The sequence below is a fragment of the Lactuca serriola genome, chromosome 7 (assembly GCF_051521515.1).
Source record: "Lactuca serriola cultivar US96UC23 chromosome 7, Lser_US96UC23_V15, whole genome shotgun sequence".
Taxonomy (NCBI): Eukaryota; Viridiplantae; Streptophyta; class Magnoliopsida; order Asterales; family Asteraceae; genus Lactuca; species Lactuca serriola.
This window is the reverse complement of record NC_136414.1, coordinates 176,810,634-176,833,971: the sequence shown is the minus strand read 5'-3', so window position 1 is coordinate 176,833,971 and position 23,338 is coordinate 176,810,634. Positions and strand designations below refer to the sequence as shown.

The following is a 23,338-nucleotide window of genomic DNA, read 5'->3' as shown; positions in this document are numbered from 1 at the left end:
GAGAACCGACCTGCGTTTGCTGCCAAGAGAAAGGGCGTTAGATACAAGTCTGCCCTAAGAGCCTGAAGAGTCCAGAAGATGGGAGAGTCAAAGAGTATGGTTGTGCTTCAGGTAAAATCCACTATCTAACTCCATTAAGTCCTATTCATTGATTCTTAATACATAATGTGATAAGATTGCATTTGAATGTTTTGCAGGATCAGTGAAAAGAGAGGAAGCTTGATGAGAAAGCAAGATGAGTCTAATCACGAAGAAATAGATCTCGATCGCATGGATTCGAAGATTAGATTTGAGCTTAGAAAGTTATGATAGAGTTGTTAGGAATATTTGATTACATAGTTTTTTCAGTTGATTTTGCATTGTAAGGACAAATGTTTTCCGTTGCTTTTATGAATAAAATAAATTTTGATTTGACTCATTTATTTATTTATTTATTTCCTTGCAATGAAATCGTTATGAAAAATTGATGTTTGCATATTTCTACAACGAATGGATGTGATTCTTCATTATGATAATTGTGGAAATGTAGAGAATTTACCAAATAGGGAGAGTTTCTCATCGCCCAAGTTTCAATTGGACATAAACTTGGAATCATGCAACTTGATTGCACGATGAATGAGAAATTTCATATTTGAAAATTAGACTAAGTCGTTGACAAAGTGTCAAGTGAAGGACTAGGAGATCGAGTACACAAAGTTGTGTGTTGATCAAGTCCACCACAAGAGTAACAAAGATATTCGTCATGATTCACTAAAGGTTTAGTAAATATGATTATACTTATAAGATTAAGTATAATTCTGAATTGATTGAAAAGGTTTAAATCAATAGCAGAACGAATAAGAAGAATCAAGTAAGCAGAAAGATAAAAGTTTCTCTATTCTAAGAAGAAGGGAGAGTACCTTTTATGTTTTATGATAGGTCTTAATGATTAAGAACCATATCTCAATTAATCCTCTGTGTAAGTCTTAGTACAATTGTTTGTTTGAGAAGAGGAATCAAGAATTGAAGAAATGGTTAAATCAAGAAGTCAATCATACTTCGTTCCAAAACAAGTCTTAGAGTTAAGATTATGACATTGAGTGAAAAGTCTTAAGAAGGTTTATGACATTCATCAAGTGTAGAATTTGGAAAAGGATTTTCTTATTATCATACATTTGAAATTGGAAAGTTGTGATGTCTTGGATAAGACAAAGACCAACTAGGACCAATTTTATATGGTGTTTTGTCTTGATAAAAGCTACACTAACTCTTGAATATTTGATTGTCAAGAAATGTTTATTGACAAGAGAATCTTATATGTCAAGGATTCAACGGGAGTCTTCATGGTCTTGAAAAGTTTCAAGAACTAATCAAGAATAAACCTTGTCGATCATCACTAGCACACAAATAGAGGTTTACAACCTATCGTGTTGACGTTATCTTGTTTCTGTGCCGTTCCAATCGAGTTAATTATGCATATGAGTTCGATGAGTTCTCATTTGAATGCATAAAATGCAAGGACCTTGATCAATGAAAAGTACATTGATAGGAAAGGGTGAGCTGCTTAACTACTTGGAAGACATGGTGGGCAGCCGTGTTACCATAAGGCAAGAAATCAAGATTAAGAAAGTTCAGTCCATATGAGTTTGAATTTGTCGTAAACTTTGTTTTTGAAAAATTCATATGGATAAGAACACATACACTATTAAAATCTAAGTGTCATAAGATTCCCTCCTTCATGAAAATAACTGTGAGGAAATGCTTTCACTAAGAGAGATTTTAAGAAGATAGCGATTGTAAAATTGTACTCTCAAATTTGATTATGGTTACGGTATCCCTTTCCATGATTCGAATTGTGAGATTTGGCAATTTGTCTGAATTGTTTAAGAAACACACATGAAATATCTAAGGCAAAGGTGTATAAGTTTATAAAGCCTTGATAAAAGATTATCAAAGCATTGGGTATTAGAAATATAAACTTAAAGAAATTCAATAGGCATTGTTTTTCTGAAAGTTAAGCTGTTTCTGAATACGTGTTAAAGCTAGTGGGAGCATAAGTGTTATGGTTATAATAATCATCGTGATAGTGGGAGCATAAATGTTATGATTGTATTATTATTAAGGCAAGTATTGAAAGTTAGCAATATTAATTATAGAAAACAAGAGTTATACTTTTCAAAGTCGTAAGGATTGAATAGTTGTTTTGCTATAATTAAGGGAGAGAATATTATGCTTCATTTCAAATCTAAAGGCTTAGGTTGTGGAATGTTAATAAATTTAGTCAAGGATACATAGTACGTTCTCAAATTTCGATTATGATTATGGAATCCGTCTTCATAAATCAAATTGTGAGAATGTGACACATAAAATATTATGGCAAAAGATTGATAAAGTATCGAATCTTTATGTAAGACATTATGCATCGTGTCCCACACGCTTCGGGTATAGGATCGATTGCAAATGCTATAATATTTGACCATTCTAAAATTTTTCCAAATGTCTAGCGCATTTAGAGGGAAAAAAGACAAGAATCGGTTTTGACTAAGATAATTAAACAACTATCAAAGGACAATCCAAAGTTCGTCGAGGATTGATCGCTTGTGAGTAGTTAGAGGTATAGTATTGGATGGACCATATCGACATTATTATGAATAGATAAGATTCTATTAAGAATGAGTTGTCATATGGTAAGTATGGAAAGGTTTCCATATTGGGAGTCAGATATTAAGAATCAATGTCTAGATTAGAAACTTTTATGCAAAAGGATGTTCAAAGGAATGTACTTTGAGTGAAAGACATCACATCTATGGAATTGTCTTGTAACAATCTCCGATAGAGGACTTTGTACTTTCATTGGCAATAGTCCTTGTGACTTTAGTGCAGTGATATTACGAAAGGATCATTACATAAAATGTTAGAATCTAGCATATTCTATAAGTGGCAAGAATTTGATATTCTTTCACTTATAGAATGGGAGTTGTGAAATGAGTATGATTGGTAATGTGTTCATTTGATCTATTTCACAAAGTAAGAACCATAGGTAAACATTGTGTGCATGCTAAGAGCATGGGACAAGTGTGGTAATAATTCAAGTAAGAAGTTGATTACCCGAAACGACAAATAATGAGTAATCGATGTGGTGATAAATAAAAGGTGTTTTATTTATACTCAAAGGTTTGAGGTCATATGGGATTAGTATTATCCTTGTGTTTCACTTTGCATGTTTTGACTTCCTGAATAATTTAATTGGTTGAGAACAGTCAAATTATTCGAACGGGCCACAGTCGTTCATATGTTGGAAGTATATATGAATGAAGACTATCGTGAATTGGTGTGTGGATTGTCCAAAGTGTATTGGACATAAGCAAATGTTTGCTGCAACGTTCATGAGTGCTTATGAATATGATTTGAGTATTGGATTAAACCCACGCTCACTTGGATCACTTCATGGATTGTTATCATAAGTGATTAGTGAGACGATAACATCTTATATTCTTGAAACCGAGATGTGTGAGTTGTATCTTGCGAGTCGGTTGCACATTGATAATATGTAAACGCACTAGTAACTTGATGTTATAAAACATATTGTTGTGTGTGATTTGGTGAGTGAGTGCAAGCGAGCATTGAGTCAAAGTTTATCTGTTCCTTTTATCCAAAGTAGGATAAAAGTGATATCTGTGGGCCCCTCGATGATTTAGTGATGGCACCTAAGTGCTTGGCCAAGCCGGGACTAATTTGATGTGTTCAAATTGTAGTTTGTTATCAGTCGTCATAAATCTGAATTCGGGAAACAACACATAGACAGAGAGAATGATTTAGATCCTTGTCTCAGTCTATACGATATCTAGAATGGAGGAATATATGATCCCTTATCTAAAGGACACGCGTATCTGATATGATCAGAGTTGACAGCGGCTTTGGAAAGCTACGATTGCAGATCAGGATCTGAAGTCATACGCAGAATAGTTATTAGACTTATCCAAGTGGGAGACTGTTGGATTAGTGTCTAAGTCCATAACTATTTTGGTATGTACTTGACCCGATGGTGCATGGTCCTTTTGGGTTGCCTTCACCAAAGCAACCTGATAGGATGAATAATGGAGAGAAAGGATTAAATATGATTTATTAATATATTATGAGAATAATATATTAAAGGAGAAATCATATTGTTTAATTAATATTAGTTAAGAATTAATAAGAATTAAGTTTGTGGCTAAAAGAGATTAATTAAACTTAAGGGACTGGAATTGTAATTATAAGATAATTGCAATTGGGCTATGGATTACCTTATACTATAAGGTTGGACAAATTCTATGGGGAAGCCCATTAGAAATCGTCCAAGGCTTATTAAAAAGGGGTTCATGGGTTGCTGAGGGCCTAAGCATCCAAATTAGGGTTTCCTTGTTAGATAACCCTAATAGCCTCACTATTTAAAGAACCCTTATGCCCTAAAAACATAGAGAACTAATTAGTTAGGGTTTCCACACGTTTTTGAGAGCCTCATTCTCTTCTCTTCTTCATCCTCTTGCTCTTGGTGTTTGTGAACCATTAGAAGAGTGACATTTGTGACTCTAAGCTTTCTAAAGTCATTACAAGAAGGAATTGAGATTGTTATTGCTACATAACAATCAAGGTATGATCTAAACCCTAATTCATATGTTATATTGATTATCATATACTAGATCTAGGGTTTAAAGTCTTGGATGAATTGCATGCACAATAGAGAAACCTAGATCCAAGCATTAGGGTTTGCATGAGCACATAGGATGTTCTTATGGCTAAAACCCATCATAAATACCATTATCACATTACATGATCCTGCTGCTCTTGCTGTCGATAACTCTTTCCTAAAAAATACATATTATAAGATAAAACAATAATCTTGAATCTTATATATAGAATTAGATACCTTCAGGATGTGCTAACTTATGCAAAGTTGTTGGAGCAATTATAATGCATGCTGAAGTTTTGTAACCTAATATGGTGGTTGACATATCTATTTTGCTCACATCTACAAGAATTTTTGGCCGAAAACAGATGATCAATCAAGTGTTGTGAAAAAAACAAAGACAGATGATAATGATGATGATGATGATGATGAAAAGAAGATTAACATATTTACTATTACGTGATCCGCTTAAATGCTTCAGTGTTTTCTCTGAGTGTTAGATTGATATTAGGGCTTGTTTTTTAGTTTATTATGGTCTTTTGGGTTCTCTTTGGGAGTTTGAGTCCCTCCATGACCTAGGATGCTACATCTTAGCCCCTATGATGTTCGTTTTGTAAAAATGTGCCATCTTGATGAATCATATTGCTCCATGCATGAGTTAGAGCCCTTATTATGGGTCTTAATGGACAAAATCGGGTTTTAGGGTCCAATTTAGACATGAAACATGATAAAGTTGCTAAATTTAAGCACTAATGCTGTAACGACCCAATTTTTCAAGTCCAAAAATTTCATTTTTAATTAATTAACTTGTAAAAACATTCATAAGAAAATACTGTGAAATCACATCATCTCATAAAACACTGTATTATATCTGAAACCCAAGTCATAAAATTTGTAACAAGTCAGAGTACAATCCCAGAATATCCATAGTGCGGAAAACAAAGAGTGTGGGTATGATGTGCCGCTACCGCGCCAGCTCCTTCCCCTTCGCTGAAGAGGTATCTGAAACCAAAACTGTAAACTGTAAGCACGGAGCTTAGTGAGTTCCCCCATTGTACCACATACCATACAATCACGTAACATACATACTACCGGGCAATTCTGGGGTGCCCGACCTACCCGGTACGACCATTTTGGGCCGCCGACCTACCCGTGCGGCCATTCTGGGGTGCCATCTTACCCGTGTCAAGCCATTCTGGGGTGCTGACCTACCCATGTCAAGCCATTCTGGGGTGCTGACCTACCCGTCGGCCCTAACAACCGACTCTCGGGGACTATTCCACCCCTACTGCTACTATCAGACACACACACACACACACACACACACACATATATATATATATATATATATATATATATATATATATATATCGTAACATAAACATATTATCAGACATATCTGGGGTGTCTGAACTACCCTTCGGTCCTAACAACTGAACTTGGGAACTATTCCCCTCATACTACCGCTATCACATTTAACATATCATGTCAACATATACACATATAATCACATACTGTCAGACATATCTTGGGTGCCTGACCTACCCTTCGGTCCTAACAACCGAACTCTATCACTATCACATATAATATATCATGCCAACATATAACATATCAGGTAGTAGAAAACCTAGATGATATCACAAAGACAATCATCTAACATACAACTCCTACTGGTGGGTCGGCATTGTGGCCGTAGACCCACCGCTACTGGAAGGTAACTAACCTCGATCAAGTAGCTGCTGTCAAACTGCGTGGGAAGTCTCTGCCTGCTGCCGCTCCAGAAATCCTCCGGCTTCTGAGGACTAAAGATGAAGCACAAACTCGGACTCCTCTGGTCTTCTCTAGTTTCCTCAAGCTCTTCTCCTTCCTTCAAAACCAGGTGCTGCAAATCACCCCACTTATTTTAGACGTTGTCCTCGAAGTCTGCTGCTCGTTCCTGAAATAGCTCGGGGTAATGCTCCATTATCTCGTCCACCGACTCCCAAGCCCATTCCGAGCCCTTCCGTTGCTTCCATTGCACCTTCACGAGCTCCACCCTCTTGTTCCTCAAATCCTTCGACTTCCGGTCGAGGATTGCTACAGGTCGCTCAACGTAATTTAGGCTGCCATCAACCTGAGTGTCCTCCAAGGGTACCACTGCTGAGTCGTCCACCAGGCACTTTCGCAGTTGAGAAACATGGAAAGTGTTGTGTATCTGACTGAGTTCGACTGACAAATCCAGCATATACGCCACCTTGCCCACCCGGGCTATAACCCTGAACGGTCCAATGTACCTGGGGCCCAAGTTGCCCCGTTTCCTGAATCGGATAATGCCTTTCCATGGCGACACCTTCAGGAGAACCATATCCCCGATGTGACTGAGTTCGGCTGGCAAATCCAGCCTATACGTCATCTTGCCCACCCGGGCTATAACCCTGAACGATCCAATGTACCTGGGGCCCAACTTGCCCCGTTTCCTGAATCGAATAACGCCTTTCCATGGCGACACCTTCAGGAGAACCATATCCCCGGCCTGGAACTCCAGGTCTGATCGGCGCTTATCGACATAGCTTTTCTGCCAACTCTGAGCAGTCTGAAGCCTGCTCTGGACATGTTGAATCTTCTTTGTCGTCTTGAGCACTACCTCAGTGCTCCCCATTACCCTCTGGCCAACCTCGCCCCAACATATCGGGGTCCTGCACTTCCTCCCATATAGCATCTCGAAGGGAGGACGGTCAATGCTCGCATGATAACTATTGTTATAGGAGAACTCTTTCAATGGAAGGTAGGTATCCCAACTACCCCCGAAGTATAACATGCATGCTCACAACATATCCTCCAGGGTCTGGATGGTCCGCTCGCTTTGACCATCCGTCTGCGGGTGAAAGGCGGTGCTAAAATGCAGACGAGTACGTAGCTCGTCATGAAACTTCTTCCAAAACCTGGAAGTGAACCGCACATCCCTGTCCGAAATCACAGAAACTGGCACACTGTGCCGCGCCACCACCTCCCGGATATAGATGTCGGCCAACTTCTCGGCCGAGATGCTCTCATGAATCGGGATAAAATGGGCGCTCTTGGTCAATCGATCGACGATGACCCAGATCGAATCCACTCCCCGCGCGGTCCTGGGAAGCTTGGTGATAAAATCCATCATGATGTCTTCCCATTTCCACAACGGAATATTTAACGGCTGCATCTTTCCGTGAGGTCTCTGATGCTCAGCCTTGACCTTCCTGTAGGTCAAGCAGCGCTCCACGAATCATGCTACATCCCGCTTCATGCAGGGCCACCAATAGTCCAGACGAAGATCCCTATACATCTTCGTCGCCCCGGGATAAATGGAGAACCGAGATTTGTGCGCCTCCTCAATCAGAACCTGGCGCACACCCCCGTGGTATGCCACCCATACCCTATAGTGTAGTGTCAGTAATCCTCGGTTGTCATAGTCGAAGGAGGAAACTTGCCCCACGATCCGCTCGCTCATCCGATGTTCCTCCTTCATGGCCTCCTGCTGGGCCTCCCGAATCCACTCCAACAGTGGAGTCACCACTGTCATCCTCAGGAAGATATCCCTAATCGGTGCTGCCTTGCGGCTAAGCACGTCAGCCACCACATTGGCCTTCCCCGGATGGTAGAGGATCTCACAATCGTAATCCTTTACCACGTCCATCCACCGACGCTGCCTCATGTTTAGATTCGGCTGATCCATGAGGTACCTCAAACTCCTATGGTCCGTGTAGATGGTACATCGAACCCCATAGAGGTAATGACGCCAAATCTTGAGGGCGAATACAACAGCCCCCAGCTCCAAATCATGCGTCGGGTAGTTCACCTCGTGAGACTTCTGTTGCCTCGACGCGTAGGCAATGACATGCCCTCTCTGCATCAATACTGCGCCCAAGCCTGAGATGGATGCATCGTAGTACACAACAAAATCCTTCATGCCCTATGGAAGGGCTAAGATTGGCGGCTTGCACAATCTCTGTCTCAGTATCTCGAACGCGGCCTACTGCTGAGGCCCCCAACGAAAGACCACAACCTTCCTTGTTAGCCTAGTCAGGGGTACGACTATCTTGGAGAAATACTGGATGAATCTCTGATAGTAGCCGACTAATCTTAGGAAACTTTGAATCTCAGATGGAGACTTCGGAACCTCCCATCTCATCACGGCCTCCACTTTGGCCGGGTCCACTAAAATCCTATTCTAGTTGACGAGATGCCCAAGGAACTGCACCTCACGCAACCAGAACTCACACTTGGAGAACTTAGCATACAAGTTCTCTCTCCTCTAAGTCTCTAGAACCTCTCGCAGATGCTCCTCGTGCTCCTCCTGCGTCTTGGAGTAAACCAAGATATCATTAATAAACACTATCACGGACCGGTCAAACATCGGTCTACACCCGCGGTTCATGAGGTCCATGAATGCGGCAGGAGCATTGGTGAGCCCGAAGGGCATCACCACAAACTCGTAGTGGCCATTTCTGTACATCCTCCTCTCTGACCCTCATCTGATGATATCATGAATGCAGATCAATCTTGGAGAACCAAGATGCTCCCTGTAGCTGGTCAAAGAGGTCATCAATCCTCGGGAGTGGGTAACGGTTCTTCACCGTTACCTTGTTCAGCTCCCGGTAATCTATGCACATCCGATGTGACCCGTCCTTCCTCACAAACAGAATCGGGGCTCCCCAAGGAGAGCTACTTGGTCTAACGAATCCTTGTCTAACAGCTCCTGTAGCTGTGTAGACAAGTCCTGCGTCTCAGGAGGAGCCAACCGATACGGTGCCTTGGATATTGGAGCCACACCAGGGACTAGGTCGATCCTGAACTCCACCTGCCTCTCCAAAGGTATCCCAAGTAACTCCTCGGGGAATACATCCGTAAACTCTCGTACCATGTGCACATCGTCCATTGTCGCCTTACCTGCCTCCTGGGTGTCCATGACATAAGCGACATATCCTGCGCAAACTGCTGAAGGTAACGCCTAGCTCTCACTGCTGAACATACCGCTGGTTCTTGTTGTGGCCTCTCGCCATAAACTACCAACTCTCCCCCACTTGGGGTCCTGATCCGAACCAACTGCTGTGCGCAATCTATCACTGCCCTATTAGGGCTCAACCAATCCATGCCTATAATCAAATTGTTCCCTCTCAACGGAATAGGAACCAGGTCTACTAGATAACGCTCCTTGAATAATCTCAGCACACAGTCTCGAAATACCACTGATGCTCGCACCGATCGGTCATCAGCAATCTCTTCCTCTAAAGGGAAATCCAACATGCCTGAAGACTCAGGAAACTTCTTGCTAAGTGCAAGAGAGACAAATGATCGGGTAGCCCCCGAATCAAATAACACCTGAACTGGGATACTATTCACATGGAACGATCCTAAACAGAGCTCATACATAACATATCAAAACCTAAACCCGATCCCTCTCCTGAGCTGCCAACTACTGGCCTCTGTCGTAGTACCACCATTCTGCAAAACATAATACCAAACGTTAATGATACTGATACATCTAGAGGGATCACACCCACCACAAGTTCCCTAGTCTTACCTCAACCTTCCTTAATTCGGGTAGGGATCCTCTGCTTTCAGTAGTACGGGCCCATACTACCTTCCACATCTATCCGTACCTTCCTCAAGGTCTGCCTTGACTCCACCAAGTCCCTTTCACCATTGATGATTCTCTGCTATTCCCATTCTAGGCTTACCCTAGGGAAAATCTATGACTCCACCCAAACCGGTCCTCAGCTACTGAAGGCCTCCTTGTAATGCCAATTAGCCATCACCTGAATACCATCACATGTGATGAGGCTCAGATAATCGTTCGAGTAAAAGGCTTGTCCATACAACGGTTAGACTCAAACGAGATCTGCACAATAGGGCCAAATCCAGCACTCTGAGATTATTCAACCCTGATCACATGTGACGTGACGTATTGACCTAATGGCTAACTCCCATCACTCAGAGTCCCACAAAGCATAAAGCAAGCAGCATTCGGACACAGGAAAACTACTCAATCAAATCTGTTCTAATTACGAGAAGCTGAACTAGCATATAACGCTGAGCTCATACAACCATGCATTACCTAAACAGGCTATCCTACTACCGTCTACTCAATACTAGCATGCAATTCTCATAAGCTGAAGCACATACAGCAGGCACAGAAGGCATCATTCCTAGATCTTTAGTTTTATTCTAGCATGTTGTTCTACTGAAACTGATAACATATGATAACTTGTATGGGTACTATGGGGAATACTTACTTGAGCTCGGCCGGTTGCGCACATCACACACTTGTTCCTTCTCAAAACTATTTTACTTTAGCTTTTAGAAAGTCGTTTTCTTTGTAAAAATCTTTTAATCCCTTGGTTTGAGTCCAGACACCCCCGAAGGTGTGTCCGAATCTCTCAAACCAAGGCTCTAATACCAACTTGTAATGACCCAATTTTTCAAGTCCAAAAATTTCATTTTTAATTAATTAACTTGTAAAAACATTCATAAGAAAATACTGTGAAATCACATCAACACTGTATCATATCTGAAACCCAAGTCATAAAATCTGTAACAAGTTAGAGTACAATCCCAGAATAACCATAGTGTGGAAAACAAAGAGTGTGTGTATGATGTGCCGCTACCGCACCAGCTCCTTCCCCTTCGTTGAAGAGGTACCTGAAACCAAAACTGTAAACTGTAAGCACGAAGCTTAGTGAGTTCCCCCAAAGTAGCACATTCCATACAATCACGTAACATACATACTGCCGGGCAATTCTGGGGTGCCCGACCTACCCGGTACGACCATTCTGGGGTGCCGACCTACCCGTGCGGCCATTCTGGGGTGCCGTCTTACTCGTGTCAAGCCATTCTGGGGTGCTGACCTACCCATGTCAAGCCATTCTGGGGTGCTGACCTACCCGTCGGCCCTAACAACCGACTCTCGGGGACTATTCCACCCCTTACTGCTACTATTACATACATATCATAACATAAACATATTATCAGACATATCTGGGGTGTCCGAACTACCCTTCGGTCCTAACAACCGAACTTGGGGACTATTCCCCTCCTACTACCTCTATAACATTTAATATATCATGTCAGCATATACACATATAATCAGATACTGTCAGACATATCTTGGGTGCCTGACCTACCCTTCGGTCCTAACAATCGAACTCTACCACTATCACGTATAACATATCATGCCAACATATAACATATCAGGTAGTAGCAAACCTAGATGATATCACAAAGACAATCATCTAACATACAACTCCTACTGGTGGGTCGGAATTGTAGCCGTAGACCCACCGCTACTGGAAGGTAACTCACCTCGATCAAGTAGTTGTTGTCAAACTGTGTGGGAATTCTCTGCCTGTTGCCGCTTCGGAAATCCTCCGGCTTTTGAGGACTGAAGATGAAGCACAAACTCGGACTCCTCTGGTCTTCTCTTGTTTCCTCCAACTCTTCTCTTTCCTTCAAAAACCAGGTGCTACAAATGCGTTGAAATGAAGTAGTATGAGGTTTTGACGTTAAGTGCTTAAGTGGTTAAGACAATGTTGGTGAAAAGGGACTTTGGCCAGTACGCGGGGTGTAATCCATGGTACGATGAAAATACCGGGTCAGCCACCTACTTTCGATTCAACACTCATACGACGCACGTATGAGGAGTATGCAGAGCATACTCGGTGCAATGGGCTTTTTTTCGTTTGGGTCTTTTGGACTCGGGGTTATTTTGGGCTTTTAGGGTTTGGGCCTTTTTGGGCCATTGGACTTCTGACCTTGGACGATGGATGGACTATGTGCCTTCTTGGGATTAGGTCCATGTTGATTTTGGACCCAATTACGAATTTGGGACATAATAGGCCTTCAGATGCCATTATGGAATTTTGGTCGGGTTTGATTTTGGGCCAAGTAAGAAAAAGGGTAAAATGGTCTTTTACCGTGGATGATGGTGAAGTAATCTAGACTCTTGTTTTTGGATTAAGACCTAATTATTAATTGGGTATTATTGATTATGTTAGCGCGATGATTTTACTGATTAACAGACGAGACTTTATTTGAGAGACTCAGCATCCTGAGGTGAGTTTCCTCACTGTGTTCAGCGGGTCGAAGGCACCAATGTCGGCCCATGGTTTATTATGTTTAGGATTCTAGTTGTCTTCATGACACTTGCATGTGTTATGTGTTTAAATGTATACCGGGTGGGGACTGATGGCTATATTTTATGCTATTTATCTTTGTGATTATTGCATGTGTATATGTCTGTATGTATACCGGGCAGGGTGTGATGGCAGGCTGGGCCTGATGACTTACAGATCTGTTCCGAGCGGGGCTCGATGCTGGGAGGGGCCCATTATATGTTTAATATGTATTGTATGTGGTATTTTGGGGAACTCACTAAGCTCTGTGCGTATGGTTTTCAGTTTATGTTTCAGGTTCTTTTGGTTCGAAGAGGAAGAGCCCGGGATGATTGCAGTGCACACACCACATTGATTCATCATGGTTTCTATGATTTTTTTGGATAATGGTTTTATTAATTAAAAAATTGAAATTTTTAGTCTTAAGTTTTAGGACATTACATAGGAACTAAAAGAGAATAAGAAAAAGAAGAAAAGAGCGAAATTGAAGAGATGACGGACATCACCACCATGATTATGGAGGAATATAAAAGGGGAGTGAGAAACGAAAATGGTCCTGGTCTTGTTCCACTATAAATTCCAACTGTAACGGGTTTTGAGCTTAAAGGACATATCCTCTTGATGCTCAAAGACATACCATTGTTTGGGAAAGATTAAGAAGATGCCGTCAAACATATCGATGAAGTCTTGGACTTTGTTAACTATTTCAATGTTCTAAATGTTTTAGATACAATTTTATTAAGGATGCTTCCAGTGACACTTGCTAGAGATGCAAAAATATGGTTGAAGTGGTTAGCACCTGGAACTATAAGAACTTGGCATAACCTTCGTGAAGCATTCATAGAGCAATTTGTCCTCCTTCAAATATAGCTAAACTGAAAAATAATATTGCTAATTTTCAACAAGAGGATGGTGAGTCTTTATACGAAGCTTGGGAAAGATACAAGGGCCTTTTAAGAAATTGTCCTCAACATGACTTAAACGTGCAACAAAGAGTTTCCATATTCTATTATGGGGTGAATGTGACCACAAGGCAACTCCTTGATTCTTAAGGACCAATGACAAAGAAAGATTTGACTACAATCAAAGATTTAATTAAAGAATTCGCAAAGAACTCAAGATAATACCACCATCCACAAGGGGATGTTACAAGAGGCAAAGAAAGTAGCAATAGAGATTTGGAGGATTTAGCACATGTGATGGAAGATATAGAGAATATGGACCGAAAGATGATGAATACGGGTCAATCAGTTCATTTCATACAAGTGGGGTGTGACAATTGTAGTGGACCACACTTAACCAAAGATTGCGACTTGGATGAGAATGGAAACCAAAAAGCTCAAGTGTGCTACTCTAATGGTGACTGGTTTGATGAAGATTGGATGAAGCCCAAGAAAGAATGGTTGCCTTATGATGAATACAAGAAGAAAGAATAAGAGAATTATCGACAAATCGGGCGAGGCATCTACCAAAAAGAGCAACCATCACGGAAGAAGAAACCCGACTTTGTGTCAATGCTCAATATGTTTATGGAAGCCTCTGAAAAAATGACACGATGCTATTGATGTTACCACTTATTTTGAACAACATTAATTTTATGCATCCCTCTGAATCTATCCCCAAAAATCTTTTTTAACCGGAAGGTATTTTTGGTTAAGCGCCTAAGCATACATATGGAAAAAGAACCTAAAAAGTAAAATTATAAAAATAATAACTTGGCAATTTTGACTCATTCTTCAACTTGAATCTTCAATAAATTGAACTTTTTGAGCTTTTCATCATTATATTTCTTGATCTTCGTAAATTTGTTGACTCTTTTTACTCAAAATTTTGCAACTTTTCTTTTCTTTTCTATTTTCTTTTGTTTTTCACAACTTTTTCACTTTTTTTTTTTTTTTTTTCTTTTCTCACTTTTTTTTTCACTCAAAATTAAAAACCTAAAAATAAAAACACCTGCTTAAGCAAGAAAACTTAACTTCAACCCTTACTGGTTAAAGGTATTAGTCTAAAGTTCAATGACTACATAATATATCCTGGATATATTTCTGGTAAACGATGCTAAACATATTATGTCCCTGAAACTAAGATAGTTTGCATTTTTGTCCCAATATTTGACTATGACTGGGAAGCCAAAAATACACTATAACATATTGGCTCAACTAAATCTTTGAGATCTCATCAAATCATCCCACATAACACTAGCAAACTAGCCCAAATGCAATAACATAGGACATTAAGACTTAACTTGGGTAACTAACTAAACTTGTTACCGAATGGTTACTAGTCAAAAATTGTAACACCGCAAATTTTTAAACCAAAATTTTCAATTTAAAACACATTTATCACAGTAACAAATCTCAAAATGTCATAATGTCAAATCATCAATTCTCTTAATCAAAACTGTATATATATAAAACTCTAGGATCCTCTAAATCACGACTCAATCTCTGATGTGTGTACAATCAAGTTGGCGCCCTACCGTGATCCAAATAAGAACCTGAAACACATAACACATAACATGGTAAGCACGAAACTTAGTGAGTTCCCCAAAATACCATACACAGCTCATTAGCCACTCGAGGATATAACTCAATAAGACCCTCCGATCAATGTGTCTCAGTGGGACCCTCCGGTCCCATAACTCGGGTGGACCCTCCAGTCCCATAACTCAGTAAGCACAGAATAATACATAGAATAAATCACATAGACATAATGCATGATATCACAGTACTCAATATAATACATAAGACATCTCAGTCACACAAAGATACCACTCATGGTAAGTATAGTGAGAAGACTCACCTCGGATGATGAACAACCTCTATAAAAGTTGTTGCCACATACCGGCCTCTAACTCTATGCCAAACCCACAATTATCCCAATTAGGAACTGTGTCCAAACTCTCACTCATTAGTTCTAAAGGTAGCTCACTAACTAGCCCATCAATGACCTAAAACCCATTGGGCCCACCAAGGCCCAATAATAAATGGTCTCTCTCCCGAAGCCCAACTCTCACATCTAATGGCAAGCCCAACACAAGGGCCCAAAGCACACACACACACACACACACATATATATATATATATATATATATATAATCCTTTGGTCCAAAACTCTATTGGAACAAGCCCAAAATCCAGGCCAAACACTCAAGGCCCAACATGAGACTTAGCCCAAAAGTCCACAGTGAGGTTACGCGGGGCGTACCTCTCTGGGTACGCTCAGCGTACTCACGAATCCATATTGGCCATCGGGGACACAGGGACGGTATGCGGGGCGTACAGGAATTACACTAAGCGTACTCCCTAGATTTACGCTTTCTACTCATTTGGTCTTAAACAATTAAGACATTACCTTAAACCCAGATCTGGACTCCCTAATGGCACTTACTCCATAAAGTCAGTAAATTTAAGCCTTTGCATGGCTGGAAAGGTCACAAACACCCAAAACACTCACTTCCTTATCTCAAAAACCTCCTATCTCATTCATAGCTTGACTCCAACGTCCAAGATTGGATTTTTATGACACAACACCACTTAATATACTCAAAGGGACATATATTAGGCTCTGGAGTTCAACAACTCATAAAGCTTCAAGCTTTGGGACCAAAAACCCTAAAATGGACCCAAAACAAAACTAGCACAACAATAAGCAAGTTCAAAACTTGATACCTCTAGAAGATGCGCCAACAAGAGAAGAATATAGATCCAAAAGCTAGATGCTCAAGCTATTCTCTTTCAAAGCTCCTTCTTCTTCAAAAGCCACACATAACAACTGATCACCCCACTAGATCCACATGAGAAAGCCACCAAGATTTAAACTTTATGCATTCTGGAGCTAGATCAACATGATTATGGCTTAGATCCACAAGCTCCAAGCCAAGCAATGCTTCCTTAAGGAACTCCTTATTCCACAATATGCACCAAAAACTCACTAAATCACCAAAATTTTCAAGAATCACTCAAATGAAGGCTTATGGTTGATTTCTAGGGTTTAGAGGGATGGAGGCTGAAGATATTAGGGTTAGGTTATGAGATAAGAACCTTAAATAGGGTCCAAGACCCTAAAATAGGGTTCAAGTCTGATCAATGTACGCCCATCGTACATACGATGCGCCCAGTGTACTCCGAAGAACATTCACAACCACACTAGTACGCCCAACGTACGTTTTGTGTACGCCCAACGTACTCGGCTAGCCTGCAACCACAAAACTTCTGAATGCCATAACTTGTTCGTTATAAATCCATTTTTGACGATCCTTATATCCACGAAAAGGTAACGAGAAGCCTGAAACTTCTACCAACTTTATTCCTCCTGAAGCCCAATCGAACTTAGATCCAAAACTCATTAAAATCCCGCACGAACGCCTTTAACAATACATTTGGGCTCTAAAGCACAAACCGAACTCTTTTATCACACAACCTACCTTACCCATATCCCAAAAGGCCTAAAACTTTATCCTTCAAAGCCTTAAAAACTTCTCATACTTGGATTAAGGCCCACGTGCCTTAAATCACAAAACAATCTGGAATAGGAAGTTACAAAAATCTAGATCCGAAACGGCAACCTCACTTCATGGAAATATCAACTAAAGAAGACCCTCATTCAGAGCGTCTAATGATCAATAATGAAGCCTCGAAGCAGAACGATTCATAGCCGAAGAAGATGAATATCAAAGAAAAAGAGAAATCTGGTTCCCGGTTCTCACGACGTGAGCAAGTACCTCTCATGTCGTGGGCCTAGTCAAATAAAAAAAATGAATATTTTGTAAAACCCTACCAGCCTCCGTTACCTTATCCTTCTCGAGCAATGGCACATCCACTGGAGCAAGAACATAAGATATTTATAAATTAAGTGAAGGTATTCCAATAAATACCGCATTTATTGAAGAATTAGCTAAAATGCCTAAATACACAGAATTCCTTCAAGGACTTCTCAACACTCGACAATAATTAGAGAAGACATCCAAGGTTGTTCTTAATGAACAATGTTTAGTGATTATCCTGGAAGGAATACCACCAAATATTGAAGATCCTGGAGGACTCATGTTGCCATGCGAATTTGGAAATTCCAAGAAGAATTTGCATTCTTGTGGTCTTCAATTCTGAAAGGCCGAGCTTTTGGTAGAAAGTATAAGGCGTTAAATTAATGCTAGATCTAGAATCGGCTAATGAAAATGTCTTCTTGGATTTTCCAAATTCGCATGGCAACATGAGTCCTCCAGGATCTTCAATCTTCGGTGGTATTCCTTCTAGGATAATCGTTGAACATTGTTCATTAAGAACAAGCTTGGATGTCTTCTGTAATTGGTTTTAAGTGTCGAGAAGCTCTTGAAGGAATTTCGTGTATTTAGGCATTTTAGCAAATTCTTCAATAAATGGGGTATTAATTGGAATACCCTTCAGTTGATTTATAAATATCTTATGTTCTTGCACCAGTGGATGTGCCATTGCTCGAGAAGGATAAGGTAATTTAGGCTGGTAGAGTTTTACAAAATATTTGTTATTTGATTTTACTAGGCCCACGAGATGAGAGGTAGCTGGTCATGTCGTGAGATCCGGGCGCCAAATTTCTCTTTTTATTTGATCTTCATCTTCTTCAGCTATGAATCGAGCTGCTTCAGGGCTTCATTATTGATCATTAGACGCTATGAATGAGGGTCTTGTTTAGTGGATATTGCCATGACGTGAGGTTGCAATTTCAGATCTAGATTTTTTACTGGTAACCATTCGTTAATGAGTTTAGTCAATTACCCAAGTTAAGTCTCGATGTTCTATATTATTGTATTTGGGCTAGTTTTCTAGTGCTATGTGGGATGATCGTGATGCACCGAAATTCAACCCAAATGTTTCAAGAAAATAAGTAATTATTCCATTTACAATTTACAAGAACTTAGATAAGCCATGTAAATCAAAACACTTATCAGAGTATCATCAAAATTTAACATGTGCACAAATCTCCCATAGATGTGATGAAATCGAGCCAATGTCTTCCTTTAATATAAGAAAACTTGAAAACATTTAAAACACAAAACGTAAGCACAAAGTTTTGTGAATTTTCCTCGAAGTACCACATACAATACAACACATATAACAACAAAGGGTTATTAACAACCCCGAAGACTACTTGAAGTCTCAATGAGCAAACAACACGCCTAGTGGGTCATCAAAAACCCTACTGACTACCCGAAGTCTAAGTGGGAAAACAACATGGTCTGTGGGTTATCAGCAACCTTGGAGACTACTCGAAGTCTCAACACACACAGTAGCACATATCACAGTAACAACAAATTAGACCCAGCCGATCAGCACATATATACTACCATACAGGCCCATACAACATGCACGAGTCACAAATGCAACTATTGTGACATCCCCATTTTCACGGCCATAAAAGACTATTTTGTTTATGCTTCATTTGAAAGTCAGAGTAACTTTTAAAGAAATATGCTGCGAAATTCGTTCCCAGAAAACATGATAAATATGTTATCAAAGCATTTTCGAAAAAATGTATTTTTATTCATTTTAGAACATTGGGATGTCATCGTCAATACATAAACATAAGCATAAACAAACCTTACATTCATTTACACTAGTGATCTGCATCTTCCTTAATCTCTCAATGTAATTTGACTTCGTATCGAAACCTGTTTTACAAATACACTGAGTAGGTCGGGTTGGGAAACCTGGTGAGTACATAGGGTTTTCAAGCCACAATAATATAATTATTATGTTTAATCATCAAACAATCAACCCAATTACACATCCCCATTATCTTTTTTATTCGTAAGGATCTACCCTATGAATCAACTATCATTCAATCATTCATTCCTAAGGTTTATCTTAGGGAATACACGTGAAGTCCATTGCTGCTAATGTTATTTATTAGGCACAGCTGACAATATTATCCTTTAGGCGCAGCTGCCATGATTATGTTGTTCTCAACTAGGCGCAACTGCCAGAAGTATCTATTAGGCGCATCTGCCAGGATTATGATGTTCTCTATTAGGCGCAGCTGCCGATATTATCCTATAGGCACAGCTACCAGGATGTTTAGATTACATCGTATTTCAAAAACATCTAAAGGTTCTGGCGCAGCTACCAATATCCATCTATATCATCTTTCATCTCTCATCACTTATCTACCCATGTTCTACCCAACATATTCGTAGATAAAAAAATACAGTTCAGATCTGAAATAATGTCTAAATCTTTCATTCAAGATAGATCTAAAGATATAAAATACATATACAACTTAGATCTGAAAAACAAAGTTTAAAGAGCTGTGTTGAAGAAATGAGAAAAATACATATATGAAGAAATGAGAAAAATTCAGTAAACCTAGACTAGAATAGTCCAAGTGTTGAAAATACTAAAACAAAGTTTCAGAATCGTCAAGTGACAAGTAGTGCGGAAAATAAAGAGTTGTGAATCACCAAGTTAATGATAAAAACGTTTTTTTTTATATTCAAGATCAATGATTCAAATGTTTCTCATATTCATGAAGATTCAATTACAAGTGTTTGAATGTAAAGCACACTAAAACTCTCAAATGGCTTTCTGAAGACTAGTCTAGGTAGCAATTGTGCAGAATGAGCAAGAACGATCAGAAAAGAGCAACTTTATAATGGATCCCAAGGGGCCTCTTTATAGGGTAAAAGCCCATGACATGGCTTGACTAATCAGGTTTTGACACATCACCATGACTTAGTCATGAGTTGACACCTTTGCCCTACTTAACAGAGAATGGGTGGAATATTCCAATTCTGTTAGGGCTCCATCCAAGTTATGACTCATCATAATTCTTGAACCTTCTTGATCAACATTGAAAAAGTGATGAGCAACATGAGCATCATGTTGCTCAATTGTCTTCTTAGATGTCATCTACTTCCAGAAGTGTTGTTGATCATGTTGCGTTGTTTCTTGAACGTTTGAATGTGTCTTGAACTTGAAGACGTACCACCACATGTTCATGATGGACAAGGGAGAAAATTCATGCTCCTATGAGCATTTGGATATGCCTTCATTGTACATGATGTGCCCTGTGTAGTCTTGTTGAGCCATTAATGTGATCATGTTGATCCATTAACTTGAGTTGAGCCAACAAGTATTCCTGTTGAGCCATCATCTCTTGTTGATCTAAAGAGTTGTGGATGAGCCAACAATGTTTCTGATGAACCATCAATATTCCAAATGATCCATCAGCATCTTGATGCTCTACATATGATCTAGATGTGCCATTTGAGATCATGATGATCCAACTTTCTTTCTTTAAGTGATCCATGTCAACAAGTGCTCCATGTGTACAACATGTGCTCCATGTTGAACTTCAAGTGCTCCAACATCTGATTCTTCAAACACTTGTGGAATCTTCCGTATCTTTCCAACCTAAAACATTCTGATAATGTTTGTTAGAGAGATATATAAAAGGACTCAACTTATTTCAAGTGACAATCACATACAAATATTTTCCAACAATATACAGTCTAGATCTGAAGAAAAAGTTTAGATTTGAAAAGAAAGAAGTTTAGATCTTTCATCCAACATCGATCTCTAAGTATAAAATACATATACAACTAAGATCTGAAAAAAAAACAAAGTTTAAATATTTCATCTAGCACAGATCTCAAGTAAACAGATAATATGCACAAATAGAATGTAAATTATATAAAACACTTCACATCTATGTGTAATATTAAAGTAACTATGCACTCACTTGATAAGGTGGTGATTCCAACTTGGACAACGCTTTCCTTCGACGAAACCAGGAGGTTAGCTTTAAAATCGGGCTCTGCAGGGGCAGAGTTTCTGAACCGAAAAACTCTTTTTCTCGGAGCCTCCGGGCACTCCCAGGCTTTCTTCAAGAGCTAGGGAAGTTTCCTAGGTTTTTGGGGATGTTTTGGGAGGTTTAGAGAGTGAGTAGAGTGAAGAAGAAGTGGATTTTTGTTTGAAAAATGAAGGAATTCTCGTGTGGTATTTATAGGCTGAAAAAGTGATGAACTCGTCGAGTTTCTGGCCTAACTTGTCGAGTTTCTGGCCCCCAACTCGTTGAGTTGTTGGTCCAACTCGTCGAGTTGGTGCCACTTGTCACAATTCTGGTGGAGGGCAAGTAGTGGCCTACATTGTGTCACGTCGCCCCTTTTGCAGCAGCACCCTGCCGACTTCTAATCCCTGTAAATTTCGCATACGAACTACATTTCTACGTTATTTGTATCCACGCGTAGGTAGGAACATGCTCTACAACTTTCGCTTAGATTTCATCGGCTAATTCCCGACCAATTTTAAATTTAATAGTACGAGAAGATTACAGTGCTAAACGACCATGTAGAATTCATAACTTCTACATACGGACTCCGTTTTCGACCGTCTTTTTATTATTGAACTCCTACTAATGAGATCTTAAATTCTCATTTAGGTTGTGTCGGTCAAAAATTGCTCGATCTAAAATTCGAACTCCAGGTTGCACACTGTTATGCGAAATCTTAAAAAAATCATAACTTTCTCATACGAGGTCAGATTTGGACGTTCTTTTTATGCCCGTACTCAGTTTAACGTATACCAAAACTTTCTTTTAGATCGCTAAGTCCAAAAATCTCTTTATCATAAATTCACTTTTTACGTCATACAGCGTCGTGTCGGTTTTGTCGCGAAACTTTGACAAGTCATAACTTCTTCGTTATAAATCGGATTTCGGCGTTGTTTATATGTACGGAACCCTTGATACATATACTGTAACATGGTGAAGATTATTTACTATAAATAACCTTCTATCAAAAGTCATTTTCAATGCCTATTGTGTCTCAATTGACTAGCCCGAATCTGCGGACATTACAACTATCGTCCTAAATACATAATTTAGTGAGCCAACATTGGCCTTCGACTCACAAGCACAATGACAAAACGCACCTATATCTTCTGATAGATAATCAAACACACACACATTGCTTCTGCTACAAAAAGTTCCTCACATTGAACATATCCAAAAGCATCCCCAAGTAATACTTAGTGTAGTAATCCATACCTGAGGTTCCAAATTATATTCTCTCTTCTTTGGGTGAAATAACATTTTACCCTTCCTATACTTGATTCAACGATTCCTGGCCCAAAACCCAAATGACCCAAGGCCCAAAAATGACCCATAATGGCACTCTGGCGAGTACGCTCCACGTACCACTCCAGTACGCTCGACGTACTGCCCTGCTGACCAAACTTAACTTTAATGCTTTTAATGCTCAAAGAACAAATCATTCAATTTCTAGATCTAACTCTAAGGTACGTATTAAGTCATAAAGTTCATGACTTTATGACTTTTCATGGCTTAATGGTGCCCAAACCAAGTCCTAGATTCATAATTTCACCAAAAGACCACAAACTCATCCATCAAGATTTGATTTTTATGACTTAACAACCTCAAAAATGACCAGGAATGAGGCTCAAAGGTTCTAGAGTAACTTCAGCTCCCAAGATCCAAACCTTGGGACCAAAACATGCTCATATCATAACTTAAAGCTAGATCTACATAAAAGATCCATGAAGATGAAAGCTTTATACCTTCAGAAGAAATA

The 23,338-nt window shown here is 39.7% G+C and overlaps 1 non-coding gene across 1 annotated transcript; it reads right to left on the bottom strand.

Annotated features, from left to right (window-relative positions):
- Positions 1 to 13,646: 13,646 nt before the first annotated feature.
- LOC145065081 (small nucleolar RNA R71) lies at positions 13,647 to 13,753 on the bottom strand. The gene has a single exon (XR_013688233.1). It is a non-coding gene; the product is annotated as a small nucleolar RNA R71 (small nucleolar RNA).
- Between the last annotated feature and the right edge of the window lie 9,585 nt (positions 13,754 to 23,338).